The sequence below is a fragment of the Petaurus breviceps genome, unplaced genomic scaffold, assembly GCF_028583685.1.
Source record: "Petaurus breviceps papuanus isolate PSGF00001 unplaced genomic scaffold, PetGlider_PUasm1.0 226, whole genome shotgun sequence".
Lineage (NCBI taxonomy): Eukaryota > Metazoa > Chordata > Mammalia > Diprotodontia > Petauridae > Petaurus > Petaurus breviceps.
Window position 1 is genome coordinate 8,843,696 of NW_027185890.1, and position 8,245 is coordinate 8,851,940.

General features: G+C 41.5%; 1 protein-coding gene across 2 annotated transcripts in view; it reads left to right on the plus strand.

Annotated features, from left to right (window-relative positions):
- Window positions 1-8,245, plus strand: part of HMGCS1 (3-hydroxy-3-methylglutaryl-CoA synthase 1) — a 161,043-nt gene continuing 152,798 nt past the window's right edge. For both annotated transcript variants that reach the window (XM_069095338.1, XM_069095339.1), the window contains exon 1: window positions 1-4. The gene's annotated coding sequence lies outside the window, so the exon portion shown is untranslated. The remainder of the gene's footprint in view (window positions 5-8,245) is intronic.

Sequence of the window (8,245 nt, forward strand, 5' to 3'; positions counted from 1 at the left end):
GGGGTAATAAAAATGGCTGTATTTTCCACCACTCTCAGAGTCCTACCTCTTTTGTGCTCCCTTTCCCCTCTCCCCCTGGGTAGGTCACTCCCCACAGGATTCCTTTCTTAATTATCAATTAGGGATTTCCTCTTTTCTTCATCTGTCTCAGGAAATACAAAATCAAATGATCTTGAGGTGCCTAATTATCTCTTGCCTGGAGGCAGTGAAGTTCAAACTCTCCTCCAGATGTGAATCTTTCTTAGTCTAAAGATCTCTAGAAGAAAGGTTTTCATCACTTCCCAGAGCAAACTGTCAGTCTTTAACTTATATATCTTAATTCCTTGACATAAAGGCTATTGTGAGTTTATTTTATTCCAGTAGCCTCTAGAGAAGCTATTAAGTTATCTGATTTTTGTCCAGTTTCAATATGAATTATCTATTATTGCATTTGAAAGGCATTTAAAAAATTTTTCTGCTACTTAAATGTTTGCCAGCCGACTTACAATTATTTATATTAGACTTTGGTTATAGTCGATATTCTGTAACTCCCTTCTGAGCTGGTCCCAGCACTTATGAGCCCCAGTTCCTTAGAAGGTTTACTTAATATCCTAGCCACTATCTTGGACACTTTAATGATCATTGGCTTCATTTAAAGCCCTGCTATTTCCATATTTAGTTCTATTTTTCTATTAGACTCAATTAGATAATTGACTATCTTCTTTTATATACTTATTTTCTCTAGACTCTGTGATAGTAATGGAATATAAAGATTCCCTGTATTGGCTTGGTTTTCAAACTGATGGTGTTAAAACCCAGAGTTTGTTAATCCCACCTGTGGGATAGACTTGTTGACGTGAAAAGAGTCCTGAACTGGGAGGAACTGGTGATGTAGATTTGGAGAGACACAGGAGAGAGGCAGAAGAACTTTTTGGAAGCAGCACCCTCGTGGAGGCAGAGAGAGACTGAGAGGATTGCTGAGGGCCACTTTGAATTGCCCTGGACTTTTGAGACCTGCTCCCAGAGCTGCCAAGGACTGAGGAGACATGGCTGTTATGCTGGTACTTTGTCTGTTTTGATGTTGTTTTGCCAGATTTGTCCACTGGTGAAAGACAGTTCTGTTGTTGAAGAAGTCCTGGAACCTGGCTGTTGGTTAAGAGCTCCTGAGACTGTCCTGCAGACAGAGAGTGAATACTGTCCATTGGTGAAGGACAGTGCTGTTGTTGCAGGGGTCTGGGAACCTTTCTGTTGGTTCAGAAGCCCTGAAGAAGGATTTTCTTGTTGTATGTTTACAGAAATCCTGGGAGAGGGTTTTGCTAATGTTTTCAGGGGTCCTAGGACTGTTCTGCAGACAGAGGATGAAATAATGAAGAGACTGGCAATGTATCTTGTGGCCTTGCTAAGCTTTGTCTCCCCAGGAACAAAGATTGCTGAGAACTTACCTCCTGTCAAGATGAAAAAAAGACCTCCATTTGGGTTATTAAGTGCTGTGCTTAAACTTGTAATTCTGGGGTAGATTCAATTGTGATCCAGGGGTGGGGAACTTTTGACCTTTTTGTGTTCTATGATTGAACACATGAAGGTACTTTACTTATGTTTGGAAACTAATCTCCATTTGAGAAGAGGGGCTTTGTCATGGACTAAATGAAGGTACAGCCTAGGGGTGGAGTAGTATTTAGAACAGGGACTTTGTAATTGATTGAATGAATGTAAGGTCCTGGGGTGGGGTAGTACTTGGAGATTATTTAATCACACTTAGTAAATGCTGTATTTTGAAAGATGTCATATTTTGATCTTCTCTGTTCTTAAATTGTCACTGAATAAAATGGAGAGTTCCTATGCTGGTATTCTGAACCTTGGGAAGTTGCCTTTCCTTGGCATTGCATTACACTTGCCCAGGGTCACATAATTGTTAAGTTTCTGACACTGGGATTTGAATTCAGGTGTTCCTGACTTCAGGCACAATGCTCTAGACACTGTACCACCTAGATGCCTTGCAAACTTTTTATAATAATACATCTAATATTTATTGAATATCTGTTATGTGCAGGGCCACCTGTGCTAGGTGCAGTTAGGAATACAAGCATAAGCTCTGCTCTCAAGGATCTTACAGTCTAGTTGGAGAGGCAAATACAGAAGGGCTAAATAACTGGTTCAGACAATATCCGAATTCAGAAAACATTTATTAAGCCCTACTATGTGCCAGACACTGTATTAAGCTCTGGGGATGCCAATTTCAAAAATATAGCCCTTGCCTTCAAGGAGCTTACAATCTTTTAAAAAATTTTTATTTCTTTATTATTTTTTATTAAATTTATTTTATTTTTAATTTATGGAGTAAAACAATTTCAATAACATAGCAAAAATAAAAAAAGATAATTGCACATGAAATTATAAATCTATTATGTACAACTTGCTGTTTCTTTTAACTATATAATGAAGTTATCATGTAATTTTTTTTTCCTTTTTTCCCCTCCCCACCCCACTCTAGAGATGGCTACCATTAGACACAAATAGGTGTGTGTGTATATATATATATGCATATATATATATATACACACATATGTATTCTATACATACTTCTAGTTATCTTACAACATAATGAGAGAAGACAATATACAAAAAGGAATTGAAAAGCAATGGGGGTAAGGCCCAGAGGAGTAGAAATGATGTTCTATGGAATTTGAATCCAAACAGAGCTCTGATGAAGATGGAGAATCCTTTGCAAAGTTCAGGTCCCAGCCCTCTCTAAGGGGAAGCTCTGGGGGGACTTCAGTGCTCCTCCCATCAGAAGGAGCTGAGAGTAGTGCTTATAAACAATTAACAATAAATCAACAAGCATTTATTATTTATTTATCTACTGTGTACCTGGCATTGTGCAAAGTATTGGGGTCAAATGACAAAAAAAGGAAACTGTTCCTGACCTGAAGCTCCTTATGTTCTCTTTGGAAAGGGTAATATGCATATGCATAAAACTATATTCAAGGTGTATCTAGATCTGTGGCTCTGCATGGAAGGTGAAGCTGGAGCGGAATTCTGAGAAATTCTCAGAGGAGCAGGTAAGAAAGAAGTGTATTCCAGGTAGGGGACATTCTGTGTGAAAGCATGGGACCAGAGATGGGATACCATAATAATAAGAGCTAACATTAATATAGTCCCTAGCATGTGCCAGGCATTGCCCTAAGCACATTACCAATATTATCTCATTTGATCCTCACAACAATCCTGGGAGGAAGGTGCTATTATCACCCCCATTTTACAGATAAGGGAGCTGAGACAAAAAGAGGCTAAGTGACTTGCTTAAGATCACATATCTACTGTGACAGAGGCCGGATTTGAACTCTGGTCTTCCTGACTCTAGGGGCAGTTAGGTGTCATAATGGATAAAATGCTGGGTCTAGAGTCAGGCAGACTTATCTTCCTGAGTTCAAATCTGACCTCAGACACTTCCTAGTTGTGTGACTCTGGGCAAGTTGGTTTCAGTTTCCTCATCTGTAAAATGAGCTGGAGAGAAAAATGGCAAACCTCCAGTATTTTTGCCAAGAAAACCCCAAATATGGTCATAAGAGTGAGACATGACTGAAATAGCTGAACAACAGCTTCCTGACTCCACGTGCTCTTTTCTGTCCCACCTAGCTATGTATGAGGAGCACAAAGTAGGCCTGTCTAATTAGACTAAAGATTTATGAAGGTTAGTCACATGTAATTAGGCTAGAAAGGAGGGTTGAGGCCAGTCTGTGAAGGATTTTAAATGCCACACAGAGGGGTTGGTATTTGACCCTAGAGGTAATAGGGATCTCATGAAGTTTGTTGAGTCATGGAGTGACATGGTCAACCCTTTGGAATGTTACTTTGGGAGTTGTGTAGAGGATTGTTATAGTAGCACATAGTAGATACTGAAAAATTCTTGTTGCATGGTTAAGCACAGCCATTCCCTTCCCTGCCATCATACATCTCTTCAGTGTATGTTGGGAGGAGCAATGGCGCTCAGCTAGGGGAGCTGGCATTGGGAAAGAATCATATGCCTGATCCTTCACCCCTCTGACCTTTCTTCTGGTTACTGAACTTGCAAGGCCAGTGTAGTTCTCACTTGTCCAGGAATTTCCCAATCATGACAGCAATCCTGACCACACTTCCTTTCTCCCAACACACATAGACACACACTTTCTGGGAAGGCATCAGTTATCACCATGCAGCCCACTCAGTGGGGTACAGTGGAGGGATGGCAGAGACATCTTAGATGAAGAATAAAATATAGCTGTGGTCTAGTCAAATATGAGAAGAGTCAGAGAGTTTAATGGAACCCCCAGTTACCTATTAGGATCAATCAATCAATAAATGTTTATTAATTATCTGCCATACACCAGGGATAGAGCTAAGATGGTTGGGGACACCAACTATTGTCAAATGTCACCCTGTCGAAAGGACAGGTATCAGAAAACTGGCTGCTACCTGAAGGAAAGCTGGTCACTGGGCCAAAGAGCTCACTAAAATGTCCCTCATACTGTGCCTCCTGCTGCGAGGGCCATATATTGCACATTGTAAATGTCTTCTCCTTGGATGCACTCTTCCTTTCCTCATGAATCATGGAGGCTCTGTGCTAAAGGCATGTGTGGCAATAAATCCTTCCTTCTCCGTGCCTGACTCTTTGACTGGCACAGCATCTGTTTCCCTGTATGCTTCTATACTGGAAAGGAACTGTAAGTTCATGGATGTGGGTGCTCCCCATGCAGTCTCAGCTTATCCCTCTACTCCCCGAGTTGCATTGGTGATGAGTCATTTTTCATGTAGATTCCCTACTTTTCCCAAAGGGGAGTGGTCACCTCCTAAAATTGCATAATATTCTGGTCATGGCAGACAATTTTCATTTACAATGAGAGATGAATTGTCCCATAATTAAAAAAAAAAAAAGCAATAAGCTTTATGAAGAAAGGACTGGACTGGAAGCCAAGGAACCTAAAGTCTAATCTCAGGTATGCCACTAATAAGCTATGTGACTTTAAGCAAGCCACTTCCCCTCACTGGGCCTCAGTCTCCTCATCTGTAAAATGAAGGAGGTAGTCTGGAATGACATCTAAGGGCCCTTCTAGCTCTATCTAACAGTTTATGACTGCTAAGTCAGAAAAGGATCATGTGGTGCTCGAGGTGTGAGGAGAAGTGAGGAGAGGCAGTTTCACTACCTGGTTTTAGCATCTGGGGGTGGGGTGGATTTCAGCCCATTTGGGGTGTATATATAAAGCTCTAAGGACTTTTTGGCAACTACATGAGGCAATGGACCCTAAGTTACTATGAGAGCCCCAGGAATTGTTCTACAGCTGATAAAATAAACTATTGCCTTTGATTATAAACTCCTTTGGGGTTGTGATTTTTGCCCTTCCCTATTCTTTGGGGGCTTGGGTTTTTTTTTTTTTGCTTTTTGGAGGGGGGAAGGCAAGACAATTGGGGTAAAGCCCAAGGTCACACTGGCTAGTAAGTGTTAAGTGTCTGAGGCTGGATTTGAACTCAGGTCCTCCTGACTCCAGGGCCGGTGCTCCGTTCACTTTGCCACCTAACCGACCCTCTTCCCTATTCTTTTGGTGCAGAAATACTTGGAATTTCATGTTCCTAAATTCCCCATGATTGCTTTAGAAAAAAAAAGAAAATAGGTAGTGAGGTAAGGTAGATAGGGGGTCTGGAGTGAGAAGACCTTATTAATTATTAGCTGTGCAACCTTGGGGAAATCATTTCATTTCTCTGAAGCTCAGTTTCCTCACCTGTGAAATAGGGATAATAAGACTCTCCCTACTTATCTTACAGAATTGAGAGCTCAGAGCCTTATCAACAAGATGGGAAAATGTGGGTTAGATAAAAGCACATTTTGATGTATCTGGGGACAATTTAATGATATAACTTGAAAAGTAGTCATTAATGGATTGATATCAACCTGGCTGCTAAGTGGCAAAGTGGATAGAGAGCTGGGCCTACAGTCAGGAAGACCTGAGTTCAAATTGTACCGCAGACATGTACTGATTGTGTGACCTTGGACAAGTCACTTAACCTTGTTTGCCTCAGTTTCCTCATCTGTAAAAAAAAAGCTGGAGAAGGCAATGGTAATCCATTCCTGTATCTTTGCCAAGAAAACCCCAAATGGGGTCATGAAGAATCAGACGTGACTGGAATAACAGAACAACAACAATAATAATTGACTTGGAGGGAAGTCTCTCCAGCAGAGGGTCCTGAGGGTCTGTCCTTGACACCATGTCATTAACCTGCTTATCAGAACCTCAGATGACACAGAAAGATTTGCAGATGAGACAAAATCCGGAAGAATAGCTAGCACATTGATGACGGGACCAAAAAAGTTTTCAGTTATACTAATGCTGACTCTAACAAAACAAAAATCAGGAGGGATAAATGTAAAGGGTCACAGATTTTTTAAAAAACTCTACACAAGACAGAAAGAAGTAACTAGACCAGTGGTCTCTGAGCTTTTTTGATCATGCACTGTTATCAATAAATAAATGTTGAGCATGAACTTCTAATATATGTATCTTTATAAATTATGTATTTCCTGTTGTTCAGTCATGTCTGACTCTGTGACTTCATTTGGGGTTTTCTTGGCAAAGATACTGGAGCAGTTTGCCATTTTCTTCTCATGATCATTTTACAGAGGAGGAACTGAGGCAAATGGTGTTAAGTGACTTGCCCAGGGTCACACAGCTAGGAAGTGTCTGAAGTCAGACTTGAACTCAGGAAGAGCAGGCTTCCTAACTTTAGGACCAGCACTCTTTCCACTGTGGCACCTAGTTACTTCTGCTACTGTACTAACAAAGCTTGCACAAAATGGAAATTTTAAAAAGATAATATAAAGATGAGATAATATTCATGTTAGAGGCAATAGGAAGCCGCTGAAATTTGTTGCATCGGGTCGTGATGTGGTCAGACCTGCACTCCAGGAAAACCATTTTTGGTTGATATTTGGAGGAGGGATTAGATTAAAGAGACACAAGGCAGGGAGACCAACTGGGAAACTACTGCAAATAGTCCAGCTGGGAGGGCTAAGAGCCTGAGCCAGGTAGAGGTTGTGCAAATAGAGCAGATCTGCATAATTTGTCAATAGGTGGGGGCCAAAATTAAAACAGGCTAAACTTCAGGCCACATACAGGTTAGACTAGAGACTGACTGATGATGGTCGGTTGCACAAGACAAATAGGAAAATGACTACATTTTTCACAGCCTGGGGGAAATCCTTTGGTGAGTAGCAAGCTGTTGAGGGCTGTATATTGTGCAGGCCTGGACTAGAGAAAAGGGAAGGTGCAGAAGATGTTTGTGGGAATAGAAAAGACAAGATTTGGCAACTGATTGGATGTAGTGGATCAAAGATAACACCGAGATTGTGAAGCTGGATGCCTCTGCCCTCAAATGAAAGAGGACAGTTTGGGAGACAGGTAGGTTTGGAGGGAAAGATGATGGAACGAGATCAGCCAATGCAGATTCCAGCTCATTTCTACCTGCTTCTTCTTCGAGACTTGCTTTGTTCCACCCAAGAGAAAAGGGGATGAGGTGGGGCTCTTGCTCATGGGAAACTGTCCCAGTAGTGCAGAGTCCACCATATGAGGTTACTAACACCATGAAATTATCTAGGGAATAGAGGGCTGGAAAGCTGTGGAGAGAAGCAATTTTTTTTCCCCAATGGTTCCTGAGTCTTTAATGCTACAGGTGCCCAGGTGGTGGTCAGGTTATAACTGCTCTGAGGGGCCAATGCCTGTTTCAGAAGGAAGGAGGTTGGGAGTTTGCACAGTGGAGGGAAGGGGCAGAATGGGGGAGTGTTGAGGGACAATGTGGGTGTAGTTGTGTTGGAGACAAAGTCCGTGGTTGATGCTTGAGGGGACAGTGGGATGCAACTCATCTTCCAACCCTCTGATTGTTCACACACCCCTCAGAGACCTCTGAGCTAGATGATAGTTTGTGTTTGGGGTGAAGACAGGGAGGTAGGGGGGGGGATTTTAATGAATTGTAACCTCAGTGTGTCCGAGCTAATGCCATAATTTATACTACTCTCAAACCAATAGGTACCCACCTTGATTCCAGTGTTTTGCTACTGCAAAACATTGGATTCTCACTTTGTGAATTTTTTAAATAATGTCTTTGGGGATAACCCATATAATTAGAGAAGTTTAGATTTGAAAGAGAGTTCAGTAGCCAGCTGGTCATATACATACCTGAAAAAGACTGCACACACACACACACACACACACACACACACACACACACACACACACACACA